The following is a 22,534-nucleotide window of genomic DNA, read 5'->3' on the forward strand; positions in this document are numbered from 1 at the left end:
GAAGAAATGTAAAAACTACCTTACTGCAAAAATTTGGTAATTTTACTTTGATTCGAAAATTTTGTGTTGTAATACAGTTTTTGACGGTTCTTTTCTAAATCAAAACAAACACTCTTTGTTTCTTCATTAGCAATTTCTGTAAAACTGAGAAACCGGCAAACGGTTTTCATTACCGCTAAAACGTCTGGAAGATTTGGCGGGTTGATATCTTCATTTTTGTCGATATCGTTACCTTCGTTGTCATTACCTACGTCGCCGTCTATTTCTGCTAGTACTGAACCACTACATCACCATCTGTTACAGTTTCATGCGTTTCTAAATGTTGGTCAACCTCTTGGTGATCTTCAAACAATGCATTTGACAACGATTGGTTTTGCAGACTATTGCCCCACTCCACTAGATTCTTCTTCGCATGCGACGTCAGTAACTTTGCCATCCTGTGGTAAAAATCCTGCATTTTGAAAGAAATTTTTTACAATTAGCGGATCTTTTTACAACCTCATTCCGTAATCTTTCTAACATAATTATAGCATCCAGAATAGTTATTTGTGTTTCCCTTTTTTTTGTTCTTATTTAAAAATTAGGTGTTTTTGTAGTGGACTTTTACCGACTTGATCACGCCTTGATCTAAGGGCTGTAAGACTGCTGTTGTTTTCGGTGATAAGAACACTAACTTCATACACGAAAGATTTCAACGTATGGATAAGTCGGACAGTTGCCAATGAAGCAGCAGTATTTAGCCATTTTCAATCTTTAATTCACGTAACCATTTTGTGTAACCAAGACATAAAGATGTAACTTGCCATCCAAACTTTCTTGTTACTTTCGTACATAGCAGAAGCGATTTAAAAATTTTAAACCATCGGGAAAAGTCCTATTCCCTATAACCAGAAGTTTTTTTTTGTCACTTCAGTGATATTGTAGCAATTAGTACCGTTAGTATTTCTTTTGATAATTCCTCCCCCCCCCCCCGGACACGTTTCGCCTTTAAACCGAAGGGTTCTTTCTGGCGTCAGTTTAAAAAAAAGACCGGATTCATTAGCGTTATGGATTATTTTGTCCGAATAGCCTTCTTTTCATTTTGATTAAATGGTTTTTAGCCATTTGTTTGACACACCGGTTGGAGCTGCTGCGGCCTCGCTGCTTATTCTCCCCAACACAATATTGCGTCGCTGAGGGAACTGTTGTATCCAAGCTGAAGATATTTTACGTGGTTTACCGAATTTTTCAGAAAAATCGTTCGCCTTAGTTTGCAATATAGGGCTGCTAATAGGTATATCACTAGCCCTCTGGCATTTAAACCATTTTTACAGCGCTGGTCTATATGACTATGTTGACTAGAACGTATTTTTTTTGATTTGTAGAATTCGTTTCAAAATTTTTCTTAATTTTTTCACGGTACTTCCATATCACCAATATAATCGAATGACCTACGCCGAATTCTTAGGAAGTGTCCTTATTAGTTTCACCATTCCCTAACCGCCTGATAATGTGCTCCTTTTCCTCTATCCTGAATGTTTTTCGCGAAGTCATAATTAAATCCGTATTAAACGAATTGTACAGGGTATGTAAAATAAAATACTATACTCGCACGATATGATACACTCACAGCAAAAATATTAATAACAACTGAACGCGGCTTTTTCAGTTTACAATAATCTGGTACAGAAAGAACATAAGAAAAACAAGAACTACATTAGTCATAAGTATTAGTATTAGTAATAAGGAATTGTTACTGTTTACAAGATCGAGTCATTAAGCATTTTTATATATGTAATCAACTCAAGTGGAAATGATAGAACATACAACAACATAAATGTATTGTTTGGGCGCCCGTATTGTTTGTAAGTCGAAAAATTAAATAAAAATAATAATTACGCCCAAAAATAATGTAATGAGATGTCAGCACGTGACATCACAAACTCGTAGATTCCCTGGGGAAACTATACATATGCAGGTTAAAAGGAAGGGTGACTTATTTTAACCGTCAATATATTTCTGTAGCTACAATGTAGATATTCTACGTTACTGACGAGTTACTTCCGTCCGTCATTATAAGCGACAAAATTTTGCATTGCAGTAGAAAAAATAAATCGTAATGATCGAAATGTCACTATAACTGATGTAATTATAAACAAAATACATACTGTATTTTGTATTAACAGCATACCAAACCAACCAAGAGACAAGTTTTGTATAACTTGAGTATATATTTATATATATATTTATTTATATTTTCACACACATATACACACATAGGCAGGCAGGCATATACACAGAGAGAGGGAGAGATTAGAGCTAGAGAAAGAAATTGGGAGGGTATTACGGGAGGTATTGGACAAAATTAAGGTCTGAAAAGATATAAAAAATAAACAAAAAATTAATGTAGTCAAATGCTCTCTCTCTCGCTTCAATTTCCCTCTCTCCGAAATTTTGGAATTTCAAAAAAAAATTATGTTAAGAATTGATTGAGATATTTTAATAAAATTTTGTGTACATGAACCAAATAACATCTATAAAATAATTTTGACCTCCAAATTGAAAGCCATTTAGATATTTTAATCATTAGCTATCTAAAAATTAGTATAACAAGTTATATTTTATTAAATAAGTTTTTTAATATGAAAAAAGTTACACCTTATTTATTCAAATCGGTTGATAAACAGTTGAGGTACTGCTGTTGTTATTGTTAACGTGGTTCCCAAAATAGTTTAGCAACTTTGTGCCTGCTTTCACTTCCTTTACGATTAAATTAAAAATAATTAATAATAGATTCTATTATTGGTAAGTGAAAACACGCGAAAGTTTTCAAAATATTTAACTTTGTTTTTTAACGCTGCCGGCCCTCCGTGGTACGAGTGGTAGCGTCTCGGCCTTTCGTCTGAAGGTCCCGGGTTTTAGTCCCGGTCAGATATGGTTTTTCCACCCGCCACAAAATTTCTATTTCATCTCAGGTTCCGAAGGCTAAAAAAACAAACTTTTGGCTTTAAAGTACTTTTTCAGAAAAGTTAAATTATTTTTTACAGAAATATAATGTGTTACAATTCAAGGGTTTACTTTTAAAAAAACCAAAGTGGAATTTTCTTAGAAAAAAATGCTTATCAGATTGTTACAATACTTTCCTGTCGATCATACAAATTCTGAATAATGTGGCATCTGTACTTTTTCAATAATAGGGAAGTTAAATATTGATAATCTTTTCAAACGAAAGTCTTTAAAGTATTTCTTCAAATGTTATCTATATGCGTAAGGCAAAAGCAAATAACCTTAAATACTGTATATAAATTTGACGCTTACATTCTCTTCAGTTATATCTTTTCATTCAATTAAGCTTTCGATGCTAAATTAGAAATTTCTATAAAGCTAGAATAAAATATGGTGATGGCAATTGGACACGATAACTTCACTATGATTTAATCTCTTCAAAATTCATGTTCAAATACCATAACGCCATTCTTGAAGAATTAGATTTATGTAACAGGAAGTTGCGAAGCCTTTTTTAATTCGTTTTAAGACTACTACAGTCTGAGGATATTTTTTTTATAAAGCAGATTATTTTGGATCTAACGAATTAAAATAAAGTGGAATGCATTCATTAACAAGTAAACCGAACTTTTGGATCCTTTACATTTCGATTTTTAACCCCTGATCTCTGTTCAAAGCAAATACTATGAATATTACTTCTGTTTTTGTGTTTATTTTAAAAAAAATGTAATATAGTAAATATTAAAGAATTATTTTACAAATCAAATTTTACATTAGGTCTGTGTTACATACAGATCTCATGTAAACAAAAAAAAAAAATAGGGTGTTAAAAGTAAGGTCTTGGTCTAGTGGTGAACGCGTCTTCCCAAATCAACTGATTTGGAAGTCGAGAATTCCAGCGTTCAAGTCGTAATAAAGACAGTTACTTTTATACGGATTTGAATACTAGATCGTGGATACTGGTGTTCTTTGTTAGTTGGGTTTCAATTAATCACACATCTCAGTAATGGTGGAACTGAGACTGTACAAACCACTTCATTTACACTCATATACATCATCCTCAATTCATCCCCTGAAGTAACAACTAAATGGTAATTCCCGGAGGCTGAACAAGAAAAAAAAGTTAAGGTGTTAAATGAGGGGCCATATAAGTTATTTTTTATTGTATTGTCTTTACATTTGCCTGCCCTATATTTATATCGATACTCTTTTAATTTAGATCGAAATGGAAATTTCATTATTTTAAATGTTGAACGCGTCTAAGTTCAAGATAAATTAAATCTTCCAGTAATAAAGATTTCAAATAAAAAATTGTAGAAAATAAATTCGATAGCGTAAAAACAGTTTCTTTATATTAACAAATCGATGTTTTCCTCTAGAGTTGAAATTAAAAGGAAATAGATGGAGCTTTATCAACGGTAGATAAAGAAATGAAGGAAGGGTTTTTGGGAGTAAAACTGGAGAAGGGTGGTGTAGTATTGTTACAGGGGTTATTAGCAGTATACAACTCGATCAGTTGTGTAGAATGATGAACAAAGGTTTTCAGTTCAGGAATTCCTTTGTAAGTCCGATTCAATCTGTCTGGGAGGCAGTGCAGTGTACAAGCAAGCGCATTGTGCAACTGCAATCTGCATTGTTCAGCCTTCATCAGCGCTATTTCTACATTGCTACTCCTACTTCCTTTTTCTCTCCCTTTTTCCTGCTACCCTCTTTCGGTTCTTCCTTCCTTTAATCTCGTCCTTTGAAACATCAGATGAAGATCTCATAGAAACAATATATCTTTAACGTACGTCAACCATTTATTTGAAAAAGCTTCGTCCATATCAAGCAACTATTCGAATTGAAAATCTATTGTTGTATACTTTATACAGTATTAATTTTACAATACATTAACTCATATAATCAGAATATCTTTACTATTTGAAAAACATTCTTTATTCTGATCAAACTAATATCTTTTTGGGTAAAAAACTTTTTCATACAAATCTATTTTAAATCATTAAATAAACTTAATACGGTAAATGATGAGTTGATTCCAATAATAAATTGTAAATGTATCTTTAAATTCAACTTTGATGTGATTCTTTGAAAACGTTCACCGGTAACGTATTTCTACCAGAAGATACTTCTTTTATTGTTCGGTAGATGGAGCTTTCAAAAGGGTTTTGTAACTATGCAGAGAATGGTAAACAAAGAAATTTTAAGAATAACATAACTGTAATATGAGTGAATGTAAGAGAGAATGGCGTGAAGAACACCACAGAAAAATTATAAGGGCGTTTCATAATGTTCTTAGGAGTTAAAAAAATTCAGTACAAAAAAAGTATTTCACTTACCTAAATACGAGGTGATGCAGGGACTCAAACAGTTTTTGTTAAAATCTATAAATGTTCAATATGTGCTCCTTTGGTGACACGGCACACATCAACACGAAAGTCTAGCTCTTGCCAAACTCGTTCTACCATGCCATTTCGAAATTTTTGTTATCATCAAACTTGCATATCTTTGCCCTGACAGTGCACAAGAAGCTATAGCTGAAAATTATCTTCTTTCATAATTTTTTTTTTATAAATATACCATTTTAATGGTATAGAATTGACGGTTAACGCTTTGAAATATATCTATTCACAACTTACCTGTCCGGTGAGAAAATAAAAATATTTTACTTCATTAGAAAAGATTCATTTAGTGAATTGTGATTGGTTGGAAAAACAAATAATAATTTTAAGATGCTGTTAACGACTAACTGTGGCGCTAAAAATACTTATTTGTAATTTACAGGTAAAACATTGCTTCCCACCTTGTATATAATTTTTCTGAAGATCCGTTGGAATTTATTTTTTTAAATTTATTAGTGTTAAAAAATTTTAAAATTTTATAGAATTTAATAGATATATTTAATTTATTTGTAATACTCGTATATATGCGAAATAAAAATTTTAAACATATCAGAAATTAAGTAAAAATATGTCGAAATATATACATCGAATAAATTTGCATTATACATTACTTTCCCGGTCCACAAGGGTGTTATAAAATGAAAAAGATTTTTTCGTGAATTTAGGAACAGTGCATTATTATGCAAATTTCTGTGGGTGGAATGTCGGATATAATTTAGCTACCGTTCCCATCACTCCATCCACCCGAATCCCCCTTTCTACGGTCGACTCCACTCACTCACACCTGCTATTATTGATTAATAAATAAATTAACTTGTACAGTATTAAAATTGCAAAACACGTTTACCTATCTGAGTGTAACATGCTGGCAGATTACATTCATCGTAACGATTACATTCATTCAGTCATTCATTAATACATTCTTCTAATTAACATTCGTTTATAAAAGCAGTGCAAATATAGATATTGTTTCTGATAATATTGTATAATGCTTTCAGTTTAATTGATAGTCCCTGTTTTTTTTAACGTAAAAAAACATTATATATGGAATGCAAAGTTGGCAGGAGTCTATTACTCCCTACTTTATCGCAGAACCTGGACAGAGTCCCTTGCTGCTGGATCATTCTAATCGGGCTTGTTTTTAAAAGGGTTATTTTTTTAATCTCGGATCTAATTTTTCAAGTTTTGTCTATTATTATTTTAGTGAATTTAAGACGGATTTAATTGCATTCCAATCCGTTGTTAAACCAGCGTTATCGAACCCATTTCATGGGCCGACCGCGGAAGGCTAGGCTTATAAAGCCTGTCCTCCCGACGTAATTCCCCTTCAGACCGTCCACTGAAGTCCTTTCGGTGCTAACTCTTTAATAGGCTAGCAGGAATACGCCACAACGGGGCACTAGCTATAAGGAGGGAGCAATGCGTCCCCTTTTCCGGAGGAGTCGCAATTGCTGGGATATTTTGTCTTACTGTAAGTTTTTTTAAATTTAGACCGCGTTTTTGTTTTATGCGCGACTTACCGTGTTTGACGTCTTCAAACTATTCACTCGCGACCCCGGAAACGCGTCTGACGCACTATTCCGTTTATGGCTCATGCGATATGGAGGCCCCTAAGCCTGGTGGTTCACGGTGGTTCGTCCAGTACGGCGTGAGGCCGCTTCCTTACAACTGTCGGAGTTGGGTCCTCTCGGCAGATGTCCCGAAGATGACTGTGTTCGGACACAGCCGCTCTCCCGAACAGTCTGCGCGCCTGCGCCACCCCCACCTCGGACTGAAATCTCGCATCAGATCGGAGAGTGGCGTTCCTGACGAACCACGGAGCTCCAAAGATCGTCCGCAAGGCGATGTTTTGGACGGCCTCGATCTTCTTTTGAAGCGAGGAGCTCAACACTGCCCCCCATGCCGGGTAAGCATATGTTAGAATCGGCAGTACGTACAGCCGAAAAATGAGGAGCTTAGTTGCCAGTGGGTACGGGCTGGCACTGTTCAGCACTGGGTATAGCGAGGCTCTGGCGGCCTTAGCCCTCCGGGTCGCATAATTTACATGTTCGCCGAAGGTAAGCCGCCTGTCCAACACCACCCCCAGGTACTTAACTGTTTTCTCAAAAGGGATTTTCTCCCCTGAGATTTCCAGCTCTCTGGTCGGTTTTCGTGTCTTGCATGTGAACATCACGGCCACCGATTTTTCACCGTTGACCCTGATTCTCCACATGTCGAGCCACGGTTCCACTAAGTCCAGCTGCTTTTGGAGCCTCCGGACCGCGTAATCCACATTTGCGGATTCGTAGAAATATGCCGAGTCGTCTGCGTAAAGGGCCGTTTTGACCCCTTCCGACAGCGGCATATCGTTCACGTACAAAGTGTACAAGAACGGGGAAAGTACTGCTCCTTGGGGAACCCCAGCGGCTATTTCTCTGGTAGAGGAAATCGTTTCCCCTACGCGCACGACAAAATGTCGGTCTAGCAGATATGACCGCGTCAGTCTGACATAGCGGTACGGGATCGCCGATCGCGCTAGCTTATAAAGCAGCCCGCTATGCCAAACTTTGTCAAAGGCCTTGGCCACATCCAGAAAAACGGCTGCAGTCACCCGTTTCCTGTTCAGGCCTCCGACAAGGTCGTCTATTATTTTTACCAGTTGGAGGGTGGTTGAGTGACCCTCCCTGAACCCAAATTGCTCGGGCCGCACTTCTCCCTCCATGTATCGCCTCAGTTTTTCGAGAAAAATCCTCTCGAACAACTTAGACAATACCGGTAACAGGGAGATTGGCCTATAATTCCGTGGGAAAAGTAAACTTTTCCCCGGTTTGGGTAAACATACGACTTTGGCCGTTTTCCAACAATTCGGGAAATATCCAACGTACAAAATGGACGTGAATATCACCGAAATTGCTGTAATCACGGAGGCCGGTATGTTCCGGAATGCACGGGCGCTGATCCCGTCGATACCCGGGGCCTTGTCGGGGCTTGTGGCCTTAATGGCTGCGGAAACTTCCGCTTCAGTGACTTGGTCAATCTCTAGAAGGGCGTCCTCCACCTGTGAGAAATAATCTACAAGAAAGGATTCCACCTCGGTTGTGTGCTCGTCGTTCGGGGAGGGAGGGGGGTTTGGAGTGAACTGCTCCTCCAAGGTATCGGCGAATACCTCGGCCCTCTCCGCCTCCGAGTATGCAAGAAAACCTCGCTGCCCCACAACCGGATGGCGAGGCTTCTTCCCTTCTCACAGTCTCCTGTTCAACCTGAACACCGAGGAGATGTCGTCAGAGACCGAGGCGAGGTATTCGTTCCACGAATCCTCTCGATGGCTTGTCAGCAGTTGTTTTACCCTGTCCGTTTGATTATAAAAGGCCCGCTTATCAGCGGGGGACAGGGTGATTCGATATCTCCTCCTCAGTCGTCGTTTCTCCATTATGGCTTCGGAGATATGAGGAGGGAGGTCGTTTCGAACAACTGCTCGAGTTTTGGCCGATGAGCTGCCTGCCAGGGCCTCGGTCATTGACGACGTGACGCGCCCGACAGTGTCGTCGATTTCCTCCGGGGTGTTCAGGAGCTCAGGATTTACCGGCCTGTACTCCCGCTGGAGGGTCTCGTTGAACCTTTTTCAGTTGACTGACCTTCGGGGTATAGGCGGGGGATCTCGGCCACCCCCTGTCTGACCTAGTTCCAACAGGACAGGGGAATGGTCCGAGCTGAGGTCTTCTATCGTTTCAATCATGAATGGGAGGGTACCCCCCTTCATGACTGCGATATCCAGCACGTCAGGCCTAGATCTGCCTGAGCGATGCACGAACGTGGGCACCTCAGGGCCTACGACGACCAAGCGGCGGGCTCTCGCCCTTTCGTACAGCAATCTGCCATTCGGATTTGTCAGAATGCTGTTCCATGACACGTGTTTGGCATTGAGGTCGCCCATGAGTATAACGGGCCCATCCCAATTTTCCAGCACGGCATCCAGATCTGCGCCGGTTACCGCGTCGTTCGGCTTGCTATAAGCCGAAACCAGCCGATACACCGTGCCCAGATGCTCCACATGCACACACGTTTGCTCCATCACGTTTGTATGAAGAACAACGCGCGTATGCATGTGGCGTCTGTGGACTAAAACCGCAGTTCCACCAGAGGTGCGAGATCCGGGTCGAACTGGCCTATCCGTCCTATATGTAAAATAGTTCCGAAGGGTCAGTTGCTTGTTTGGGTTCAAGCACGTCTCAGACAACAGTATCACGTCTATCAGTAGATCCTCGGCCAGACGGCATAGTTCCTCCGTCCGGCCTACTACTGAGTTGGCGTTCCACTGCAAGAGTCTGAGGGTGGGCCTAACCATACCTGGACAGTACAGCCATGAGGCACTCTATTAAGGACTGAATACAGATTTTGCCTGGAGCAGGCGTGGCAAAACCATCATGATATCTGGCAGGATATCCTTCACTGTCATCTGCGACAGGAAGTCCATGCCAGTGGTCTGCAACGGGGTAGCCGGTTTCGGATTGCCGCTGGGGGTGCCTTTTGGCGCGGCCGCCCTTTTGGTGGGGCGCGGGGCCACAGGGGCCGCGGTGTTTTTAACAGCCTGCTTGGCCTTCCCAGCCGGAGCAGGCTTTGCCTTTCCCGTCGAGGAAGGCTTGGCCTTCTTCGCCGGGGCCGGCTTTGCCTTTCCCGTCGAGGAAGGCTTGGCCTTCTTCGCCGGGGCCGGCTTTGTCGCCGCCTTTTGTTTCACCACCTTCTTGGTGGTTGCCGCCGGTTTTGGCTTGGCGGGTGTTGGGGAGGGTACCTCCCCTTTTTTCACGACCGCTTTGGCCACGGGTGCGGCACCTCCGGTTTGGGGACTGTTTTTCCCCCACCGGCAACACGGGCCCAGCTGCGGCCGTCCAAAGTCGCGGGCTTTTTGAGTCCCTTGACTTTGTTTGTCTGCTCCTTATAATAGGGGCAGCCCCTGTAATTGGCCGGATGTGGCCCCTTACAGTTGACGCATGAGGCTGGTTCCTCACGCGGCTTGACGCAGGCAGAAGTGTCGTGGTTTCCACCACACTTTACGCATTGCTGGGCCCTCTGGCAGTAATTGGACGAGTGTCCAAATTTCTGGCATCTGTGGCACTGGGGTGGCCCCCCTCGTGACACAAATGCAGTCACTGCGACCTTGCAGTAAAAAATACTGCCAAGGTCATAAATGGCCCGGGCCAAAGGGGTCCTCTTAAGGGCCACTTGGCAGGTCGGGGTTTCTCGACCGTCCCTTGTGAGGAGCTTCTTAACCGATACCACCTCATAGCCAAGGGAGGTCAGTTCCTCCCTTACTTCCTCCGGGGCAGCCCCATAGGGGATCCCCCGTATAACCACCTTCAGCTCCCTGTCCTTCGGGAGCTGAAAGGAGTGAAAGGCGATTCCCTTCGAGTGCAGAAAACTTTGCACCACCCGGTAATCCGCCTCGCTGCCCAGCTGCAGCCTTATCGAGAGCCCAGTGCTTTTAGCCACCAGGCGCCCCCCAATCCTCGACTTTATGTCCCTCGCCAATGCTGGCCACTCTTTCGGGCAGTCCAGCATTATCGGCGGGATTTTCTCCCGCCTGACGGTAGCAGGCTGTGATGGGGCCCCATCATCAGCCTGCGAGTTGGCGGCTGCTGCAGCCCGCTACGGGCTCCGCCTCCATAGGAGGCGCGGAGTCCCGGCGTTTCTGGCGCTTCCTAGCGCCAGACCCGCTTTCCTCTCCACCGTCGGACAGTTCCGTGGTGGGAGAACGGGTTGGAGGAGGCCTTATTTTTCCTTCCATTGAGGAAAATAAGGAAGAAAAATTTAAAAATTAGAATTAAACTTAATTTACACTTCTTAATCTATACTTGCTGTAAAATAAAATCACTGACAGAAAATCAATTAAAAAATAAAATTATTTTAAAAGTAGCACAATAGTCCTATAATAATAGGCTATTTACTTAATGTATTCACAATGACTACAAGAGTTCACTTTACATTATTAGAAATATTGAATAGAATAAAAGTAAAATTAAGAAAAGGATTATCCTTTTCTTAATGTGACTGGCCTGTAGTCCAGGTAGCTGGCCGCCCGGCTGATGTCCTAGCAGACCCTTCTCACATTGTCTGGCGACGCAGGTAGAAGAACTGTTGAACACCTGGCTGGACTGGTTACAACTGACAATTCACAGAGCACAATAAAACACAACCTTTCACTACAAGAGCCAAGGATGGAATCTCAATATATATATAATGTTTTTTTTTTAATGTATTAACTTCCTTCTTATTCGTTCACATTGTAATTCACATGAAAAGTACTGCATCAATTTCTAAATTTCATGTATTCAAAACATCTCTAAAGTCTAAATATCAAACATCAATTCGATAAGATTTATCCGGCTATTAGCAAAAATTAAAAAAAACTTTGAAACATTTGTATTAGGATATAATTTTCTTTTTAACTTTATGAAACTTTGTCACAGAGGAACTCACAACTTATTTCTGATTGATAAAGACATAAAACTGTTTTGACTGATATTAATAACAATGAAAGTTAAATCGTAACATTTACACTAATTATTATTTTACGAATAAATTTTTTAATTTTTTTCAGTGAATCTAAAGGTCATAGAAAAAAATTATTATAAATACATTATATATTTCATATTCTCATATGATAAATTTTCGTGTAATTAGTAACAGTTGTCAGACTAACGCGATGTGAATCTAGAATAGAAAAGTAGGAACTTTCATTTTCTATTTGAAAAACTTACGGTGACCATCATTAACGAGAGCTATTTGATTTATTTTTGTTTTTTTAGATTGGTGAAGATCTTTCTTAATTGATATGCCCCAAAAAACTGATTTTTATCGACAATAGGACTTTTTTTAATAGTTTTATTGTTATATTTATGTTAAATCAGAAATTTATTTATATAGCGTGATAAAAAGTCGCAGATAAATATTATCATGGAATTAACTGTTTGTATATCCATCTGTAACTTGAAAGGGTACGGGCAAATTCCCACTGCTTGGAAAACTCCGCCCGTACCTCAATCGTCGCAACCTTATCCAGCCTACTGGAGAAGGAAGTTGTCTCTTTCAACAAGAATTTTTTTCTTGTTTGCTATGTTAAGAACATTACAAAGTTAAGTACATTACCGTTCAATAAAATCAGGTTTTTTTCTACCGTACTATGTACACACTTATTTAGTTTCATTTGAATAAACGTATTCTTAAAGAAAAAACAACAAGGAAGTAGTTAGAGCTCTGTAGACCAGTTTGACCACAAATCTCGAGAAATTCTCGTTCCAAAGAAATCGCATTACACTTGTGTTATGAATTTACTGTTACTCCGTGTTGTTTCATCCAACAGCATTTACTATTCGTAAGGCTGCAGAAATGATGTGACGTTAACGATAACTTCTTAATAATGGGCCAAGACATGGCCCATTAAGCGTCAGTTTTCATAAGATGAAATATTGCTCCTCTGTATTTGAATATACGGGTCAATTAATTCGATACGCATGAGAAACGTCTTCTCGACATTTTACGAACGACTGTAGTTTTCAGTAAGCGTTAACGATAAAGAAACGTTGGAGCAGCGAATGATAACTGTGCTTCGTACACGCTTTAACAACAGTACTTAACTGATGAATGATACACTTGTTTGTTACCATTGCAAAACTAGTGAAAATATAAATTATCTTGATATTAGCCAGAAATGTTTTAAACTGCGTACATCGATTTGCATAACTTTATAATCACCTTGTGTAAGAGAAATTCTTACTTTCTTTATCAGTTACCTTGTAACTAAAATAACTGATAAAGTTAATCAATTGGAAAAATAAATAATTAATAGATTAAAAGATTGATTTTACTTGTACAGATTCCATTAATTGATGACTAAAGTTCACGTTAGATTGCGAATGAAATTAAATTAAATTTTGTTAGATTTCGGATTTCACGTTAAATTTCGGATGAAATTTATCTATTTTCGTTTTTATGATGGTTTTTTGTGCTACTTCACCTCTCATTGTATGATTTTTATGCGTATTCCAGTAGGTAGCTTTGTTTCATTTAGAAGACACCATCAGTTCATTTAGAAGACGGAAGATCTCTTCCGAATTCACGTCGAAACGCACGTTGAACTAAAATTACGGATTTTAATTCAGCCATCAATAAAACACACTTTGCTTTGTCTTTATCCGAGAACATAGTAACTCACTAAACTCACCGCAACAACAATACAAGAACTGACGTTGTGGTTACAACTGCTGATAAACAAACTTTTGCGTTGGAGGCTTTCAGGGATACAAATATAACTTCTAGAAATTTCCCTACAATCTTCCTATGAATTACTGAAACCGCACCATTCTTTTATGATAACCCTGTATTTATAATCTTGTTATATATCAAAACATTTTTCTTTGTTGTTGAACAGTTTGTAATAATACTTTGATCTTTATATTTTGGAGATTCACAAACGTGACTTTAGATCTCTAAATTTCGGATTTACAAGATAGAGAACAAAAATTATTTTGCTTAAAGTTCTATTTTAATCTTTTTAGCTCTTTTTTCCTCTAATTCATATTTTCTTTCATCTCGGGAAAAGGAAATTTCACTTAGCAGCCAGCCGTTTAAAGGGCAGTAATAATTTGCATTGTTGTAACATAAAGGCAGATTTGTTAAACAAAATTAATATTCAAGTTATTTGCCGATGACAAGCTTCAAAATTGTCTTTCTCATTCTATAAAATTTAATTTAATCAAACCTACGTTGAATTTAAACAATTGCCGAATTTTTGTTTACTTAACCTGTAAGTGTTCTTTTGAAACTAGAATACTTTCTTCAAAAAATGTTATTTTAAAGCTGCTTAATTTTTTCACAAAGTAACTGCTGAAGAGATTTTGATGAATAGCTAAAAATTTAATTTTAATTCTGTTGCTTATTCTAAATTTATTTTAACGAAATGTAAAGTCGCTTTATTTAAAACAAAAATAAAAAGAGAAAAACACAAGAGTTGCGTTATTTTAACGTCTTTTCAACTAATGGAATTGGATTTCTTTCTTTTCTTACAAAACATCTGTGTTTGAATAATAACTTCTAAATCCATGACAGCATTTCCACCCTAACATAGTTCTGCTTAAAGTAGAATTAATTTAGATTGAATAATGCAATACTTTACAGAGATTTAAAATTCTATTTACTATTACGATTTATACGTACAGTCGACTCGTATTCAAGATGTATTTAGTTTCTTGACTGGAATAAACTTTTTTCTATTGCATGGTTTCATATATTTTATTATTTATTTATTTATATTAGTTTATAAGATTTCTTATTAAACAGTACTAAAATTGTTTATTTTTAGTCTGACACTAACGTCTAACAAATAATTTATTGTGATAATAGATTGAAAAATAAACTTTCCTTACTTAAATTGTTTCAAGTAACGAATCTTATATGTTATTTATAATATTAAATATCTTGTATAATATTTGTCAACATTATAAGCTTTTCACTTTAGGCTTTTTCACTTTTGTTTCACTAATAAATTTATGTAAAAAAGGTGACAACAAAGTTGTTATACTTTCCTGACACTGGTTATTTAATCTTTTATAGTGGAAAATAATGACACATGAAAAAAATTTAACTTTTATCGACTCTCCTCCAATATTACCCCAAAACTATTTTATTTGGGTCGTTGACATTATTACTATGCTTAGGAAGACATAAAAAAATTCGGTTTTAAAATATGCTATAAATAAAAAGATAGCTTTTTCGATTTTTGGAGGAAGGGTGAGAATTTGGACGCAAACTTTTATTCAGAATAGTAAAACAAGAATGTACGTATGTACTGAGATTAATATAAAGTGAGGTTATGTTTGCAAAATTTTGAGAAAATTGACTCAAAGTCAACCCCCCCCCCCCTGGAGATATTGACCCCAAACTGTTACCAACAAATTGCAACATATACACGAACTTCTGTGCCAAATTTCATCAAAATCGATTTATTCAGTACAAATTTATTAAGCTTTAAACCTGTCAACACCTACACCCCGCCACACCACCGAGGTTTTTTTTTTGTTTTTTAGTTGCTTGGGTCATGAAACGTCGAGAAATGAAAAAACCCATTCCCCATTTTTCGTCTGATAACCATATTTTCCTCCTTGCTGGGTAGCTCTAGGGCATTGATGCCAGGAATGTAAAATCATTGCTCTATAATCAGTGAGACTGTTGTTCTAATATAGGTAAAATGTGAATTTATCCTTCAAATTTAAAAAAAAAATTAACATAAATAAAACGGAAATCTTTTGTTAAAAGGTTGCGATTTTTATGACTCTCTAGACCGAGTTTTCCTTTACAGTAATCTTTATGCTTATCGTCTTCTTATCTTTACCTCTATCTGAATTACAAAACACCAAAAATACTGCTAGAACCAATGTGTAATCGTGCGTAAATTCATAACACACTGTATTTTTCACTTGCTCATAAAGGATGTAGACGCCCTTACCTCTGAGGTGAATTTGATGCGTGATAACCGCAAGACAGCTGAATGCTCAGTGACGATAGGTGTCCTCTCCTGCCGCCCTCATTTGGGGATAGAAAAGTGGCAGCGGTGACGGTACTGCGTCTACTCGTGGATAAATTGCTGAAGGACGGCCGCATCCGCATTGGGTAGATGATTGGATAACTGGGTTTCAAGGAGTTCAGCTGAGGAGCGTTGCTATAGACGTTGAGGGATTGGGCACCGGGCTGGGTCCTGCGGCTGTTCCGATAGGCGGGGACATTGATTCAACTGCGGGATTATGGGGCATCTACATAAGAATTGCCCAACGGAGGCCAAATGTATTCTTTGTAATTCTTGGGGCCATTCTCTCGGGGAACGCGGTTGCAGGGCCAAGATCAAATAAGGAGTTGCTTTTCCTCTATTTTGGGGAAGACCTGGGTTGTGACAGCTCTGTCCAGGAGGGATGGACCGCTTAGGTGTCCTGCTCCCGGTGTTTGGACAGGGACTCCCTTAGTGTTCCGATCGGACTTCGATGAGGGGAGTAAAGTAAGACGTTGTCCCGGTGAGGGATTGCTTGGGGTTCCTCATTTGAGGCGTGGCGTCAAAACCCAAGAGGAGGTGGAGTCCCGGCGGGTGGATCTCTACGACCGGGTTTCGGCTGTCTGGGGGAAATGTCAGTTCTCGACTAGGCAGTTTGAGGGATGGCACTCCCTGGAGCCGTATTTATGCTTGATTGCGAATTCGGCTCCACGGGTGAATAAACACTGATTACTTAAAAAAAAAAATTGTATTCCGCTATTAACTTGTTAATTTATAATAGAAAATATATATAATGTATAGAAATATTATTGATGTGTTTAAAGGGCATTAATGTAACTGATACAATTACTGTGTTTGTTAACCCAATAATTTTTTGACTGGATCTGTTAACTGAATTTCAACGATATTTATTATATGTTGTATAGTTTTATTTAACAGAGTGATTTACGAAGAATGTAACAAATTTTCACACTGGGTTATACTGGAGAAACTTATACGATTACACGGGAGGAGAAAAACGGAAAAAAGAAGGTTATATTGGAGAAAATAAAGAAGAAATTTCATGTATACATAGATAATTTTGTTTCGTTTAAAAAGTAGATCTAATCTGCCACATTTGATTATAATAAACGTTTGACATTCTAATATTTTTATTTAATTTCCTTGGAGTTTATTCATATCATTTTACTCAGAATCAAATTTCTGTAAGTTTTGTTTAAAACTTTTATGTGGGTATTTTATTACATTATCAATGGATAAAGCCATATTTTATTTTATTTTGATATTTTATTATCCATTTAAAAAAAATATATTTTACGGCAACATGAAATAAGTTATATTTTTTGACCCCAATCTTTTATCTTTTACCCTAGATTTCTCAAAAAAACTATTAAAAACACAGTTTTGGGATCTACCTTTTTTCAATTTTTCACGTCATATACCACAAAATTTACCCCTTAATTTGAATCCCAAGAATTACAATCTGGCTTAATTCTACTAAAGGAGCAGAAATCAGGGCGAAACTTTCGCCAGTTGACACTCGCTAACGAAGCGTTTCCGAATCTATATTTATATGATCTTTCTTCTTTATTTTCACCATTGAATATGTCCTGAAAGTTTGTTACATTCTTTGTAAATCAATCTATACAGCTTTATTGTATACAGCTTATTGTAGCTTTATTCTGTATCTTTATGATTGCTCCATATTTTTTAAACGTAGTTTAAAAAAGCAAGTATATGCGTAATTATTTTATACATTTAGCCTTAACTTTGTTTTTTGATGTGCTCTAGTTTTTATTACTTTAAATCCAACATTGATAAATATACGATTATAATCTTAAAAATCCCTTGTTTTATAAATAATGATTAGATTGTTAAAAACAGCGATTTGGTAAATCTCAGAAAACAAATGATGATGCAGTTATTGAGCTTTCATAACAAGCAACTGTTTACTGTATGAATGATTTTAGGGTCAGAACCGTAGTCTTCCTAACCTTAATCTAATTTTTTTTTTATCCGAAATCTGATTTAACTTTGGGGTGAAACGATCAAATTTAATTACAATATGCCATCATTCAAATTGGTGTTATTAGATCTTGTATATTTTTAAATTATGGATTGGATCATTTTGTGTTTATAGTAAAACCGAACGAAATTCCAAATTTTTAGTTTTACGTAGGTTACATTATTTTTTTGTTAAATCAGTTTTCCCCATTTGTAAGTAAAACACAGCTCAAAAAAGAAAGAAAAATTATTATAATCATAAATGCATAAAGTAAAATCTAGGGAAAAACCATATTTTCATCCGTAATTGGTATACTACCTACATTCTTAATGTTAATTAATATTAAAAAAGATGGCTTATTTAAAATACTTTGTCTTAAAAAACAAATTAAAATTACTGTTATACTAATTTGTTTTAATAATTTTATAATAATATATTCTTATGAATAAGTGAAAAGGTTAATCGTTGTGTGAATATGAATTGAAAACAATAAAATTATTAACTTATTTTAGAATTTCAGATTAATAATATAGTTGTATAAAAATACTTAACTTCAGAAAACATTTCTATTAGTCGTGCTTTTAGAACCTTGGACGTGCTTTTAATATATTTGGGATTTTGTCGGAATATTGTGCCATTTTATGAAATATATGCGATCGTAAAGCCATTGGTAGTTATGATTTTATTTTTCGAGCAGTATAAAAACATAACAACTTCATAATACCGGCATAAACACAAAAGGTGAAAAAAAAATTATTTTATTAAGCAATAACGAGATTATACGTTCAGACATTTTTAAATTTATTTTAATTTAATCTCTTAATTTGTGTACTCCCAACAAAACATTATAACGTAATATTTTAGATATTTTGTTCTGTAAGTTGAGATTAATGTAATTTGATAATATTGCTTTTAGGCGTGGCTGGATCTTGTCTAGACAAATACGTACCAAGTCTGTGACAATGTTTTTGTAAACAGTGTTTTTGTTTCTTCTCCAAAGTCCAACATACGGTATATCTTCAGTCGCTGAATTTTATTCAAAATTAACTTTTAGATTACAACATGTTTTCCTGGGTTTACCAGTCTTTCAACATTGCAGAACGGTTTTTATTTTTGAATGTACTGTTACTCAACTCTGGATCCCCCACTATTCGTTTTTGGCAAATTTTAATAGACATTATTTTAATAGCTCTGTGGTAACGAAATCGACGTCAGATCAGATTGACCTATCTACGTAGATAAAGCAGTTTTAATTTAATTTTCATAGTGGTTTTAATTTTTGTATTAACTACAAAAATCACTTGAAATATTGCGAATAGTCGATCAAAGCAAACATCAGAAAAATATCAAGAAGCTCATTCACATTTTATTCCCTTAGTGAACAACTTTTTTTTTTACTTTAGCTTTTTCATTTTTTATATAAAATAAAAAAATTATATAAAAGCATGTTAAAAAAATAATTAAAGCATAATTTTAATGTTAAATAATTTATCCATTTTCTAATTTTACTAAATCTTTCTATTAATTTTATTTAATAAATCTGACAATAATTCTACACACAATTAAAATAGTGTTTTTTACTTGATCTGTATTTAGATTATTTAATTTATAACGTACAGTTTTCAACCCACTTACATGTAATACTTTTAATAATGCGATATAGATAGCTCCGATCATTTTAAACAAAATGTCACGTACATTTTAATAGAAATAAGCTTTAATTAAAAATCTAATTTGAATAATACTTAGATAATCCTTATTTCATAAATTTTAATGTAATAAAATGCGAATGGAATTAATATCAGAAACAATCTTTTTTCCTCAAAATATACATTTGTACATGTTGGCAAAAAGTGTCCAAATATAAACTGATGATTGTAAGATTAAAGTAAACCATTAGGTATGTTGAGAAATAGAAAATTTGTGTATGTATGTGCGCGCACTGGCCCCTTGCGCGCGCGCGCGTTTGTATGTATTTAATAAATTTTATAATTATAATTAATATATAATATATGTATATATACTCGTATGTATAAAATATTACTCAAAATGTAAAAATATTTATAATAAATTAACTATCTAGTTGTACAATAAATTAATTAATATATTTTCGTCTGTAATCTCCCCGTCCGCCGGAGCCGAATCCGCAACTAAACGTAAACTCAGCTCCGAGAGATGCCTTCGCCTCAAACTGACTTCCAGCACCGAAAACATAAGTCATCAAAGGTGCCACCTCATCGCCCGGCAGGCCTTCCACCCAATTCAAATTAGCCCATCGGACAGAAGCTTGTCCGCCAAGATGGATCGCACTGCCAAGTTACCACTTGCGTCGCCCCAAATGCCGGGCGCATGAATAGTATATCTAGTGAGACCTACTCCTCTGTAACGTGACCAAGTTCCTTTAGAAACTCGTCCTTCGTAGGGAGTACGTCCACGTCCTTAACAACAACGTGGATCCTCCGGCCACCTATTGCCGTCAGAGCCGTAGTGGCACCCTTACCTTTTCGGCGATATCCTTGCTCAGTTGTTCAGCCGCACCACTATCGGCTCGCACCAAGAGATGTAGGCCCTCCCTCTGTGCCTTTCCTGCGGAGAGGGCCCCGACCTCAACCAGCGACTCCGCCCCCTTACTGATCGAAGGAAGTCAGCAGAGGTCTTACCTTCTGCCCTAACCACTACCGTTATTGTCGCCGGACCTACAGGTGGTTTCTTGATTTCTTGCTCTGTAACGACGATGCCGATAGTACTCGTGAAAGATACACAATGTTTCTTCTTCCCCCCGCCTACACATGTACTCCACGGAACACCGTAGAATCTGCAAAAGCCGAGACCTGAGGGCCTACAAAAGCAGACTAGTCGATTCTGTCTATCTTGCGTCACTTGCGATACGGACCTGCAAATGACCGAGGCCACCTCGCAGTCCCCAACTGCCGAATCAACCACCAAAGCATAGTCAGTCCGATCTATATCAATTTTACATCCATTTTGATCATGTACAGTGGACTGCTCCACATGGCCCGTCTTCAATTTGCCCGCTCGGGCCACGTCCCGAATCCATGGAACCTTACGGAACACCGGTGCGTGCTGCGGGTGTTCGACTCCCAACGCCATATCTATAATCCAAGCAGTCCCAACATTCTCTGGCGGTGTCCTCCATTAGAGTAGAAGATAGGAAGACCGGTTCTTTCTATCTTCGGTTGGTTCTTAGAGGCCAGCCTCTAAGAACCAACTGCTCAATGTCTGCCTTCGCAACGCCGCAATCAATAGTTCGTAGGAGCTTGTCAATCGACGACCAAGTTCCATCCCGTTGTAGACCCCCATCCGGAGTCTGCGACGCCATATAAGTGATGATAAAAAGTGTTTGTGTAGCCTCATTCGCTGTGCTCAGTAAAGTAGATGATCGCTCCAGATTCTCCACAGGTATTTCATCCAAAAAATCCGCGAACTCCTCCAACATACAAACACGGCTGTTTATACGGTAGGAGCACTCTTTGATCTCAACTTTAGTGATCGTATGTAGTTGGACCAGTGAGCGTAACTCCCTAACTTTATGCAGCAAGAGAGTCATGTTACGTACAAAACATTTCTTCCGTGATTGAAGGCTCTTTTCCATGCGACCTGTACGCTTCCACCCTTCTAGCACCTCTTCTCCTATACATGATAATATACAAAAATATTTTTTTTTCTTTATAAATATTTGTAACTTACAATGCTTTAGAAAAATATGCTCAAATCTACGTGCGAAATGTGATCATAAGTGTATTGAAAATATTATTTTTAGAATTATTCATATTACTGGTAGTTATCGTCAGGTACTTGATCTTTCATTTGCAAAATAATAAATGAGATTCTGTTTTAATATGTAGTCATTTTTTTAGAAAATGGTAGATGTTACGTTTGATACACATGTAACTTATGTTTAATGAGAATTTACCCTACGTCATAGTTATGATTTAAATTATTATTTTATTAAATAAATACGTTATTGTTATTTATTTATTTATTTATTTTTATAATAGTATTATAAATTTTGTAATTTAATTTTTTATTGATAACATAATTATATTAAATTAAATTAAAGTAGAGCTAACAATTATAAACGAGTTATTATAAATTTTTTCATTTAATTTTTCATTAGAAAAATTCTACTAAAATATTTATTTCTAGGTGCAATAGTTAGTGAGAGGAAGCTGATTTGGTGATTTTATCCTGCGCGGCAAAGGGTAAAGAAAGACCACGGCTTCCAATAAGAGTAAATGGCATCCAGTCGTGGAATAGAAGTGTTTGATTTCCAATAACTGGGGGTCTACCTTCTAACATTTTATTTATTTCAGAATTGTGTTCCTTTCTACTTTGTATAGCCTACACACGCTATTTTATTCATTTCATCTCTTCAAATGTTCACATTAAATTCCCTTTTATCTGTATCATCCTTTTTTTATTTTTTATATAAAAGAGTATTCATACGAATAAATTCTATTTCTGTTTATAAATCTCATTATTTCTTTTTCCTTTGACGTCACGTTATACTGAAAACGTATATTTTTTGTTATAAACGTATATTTTTAAATGAAATCAAATAAAACCAAGGTACATTTTACGTGTTACTATTTATCATTTATCCGCAATAAA

The 22,534-nt window shown here is 37.0% G+C and overlaps 1 long non-coding RNA gene across 1 annotated transcript in view; it reads left to right on the top strand.

Moving 5' to 3' along the window:
• The window catches only part of LOC142318818 (uncharacterized), a 115,540-nt gene extending 93,264 nt beyond the window's left edge, over positions 1 to 22,276 (top strand). Inside the window, exon 3 of the long non-coding RNA XR_012755049.1 lies at positions 22,070 to 22,276. This is a non-coding gene — a long non-coding RNA (uncharacterized LOC142318818). The remainder of the gene's footprint in view (positions 1 to 22,069) is intronic.
• The last annotated feature ends 258 nt before the right edge of the window (positions 22,277 to 22,534 follow it).

The sequence above is a fragment of the Lycorma delicatula genome, chromosome 2, assembly GCF_047948215.1.
Source record: "Lycorma delicatula isolate Av1 chromosome 2, ASM4794821v1, whole genome shotgun sequence".
Classification (NCBI taxonomy): Eukaryota; Metazoa; Arthropoda; class Insecta; order Hemiptera; family Fulgoridae; genus Lycorma; species Lycorma delicatula.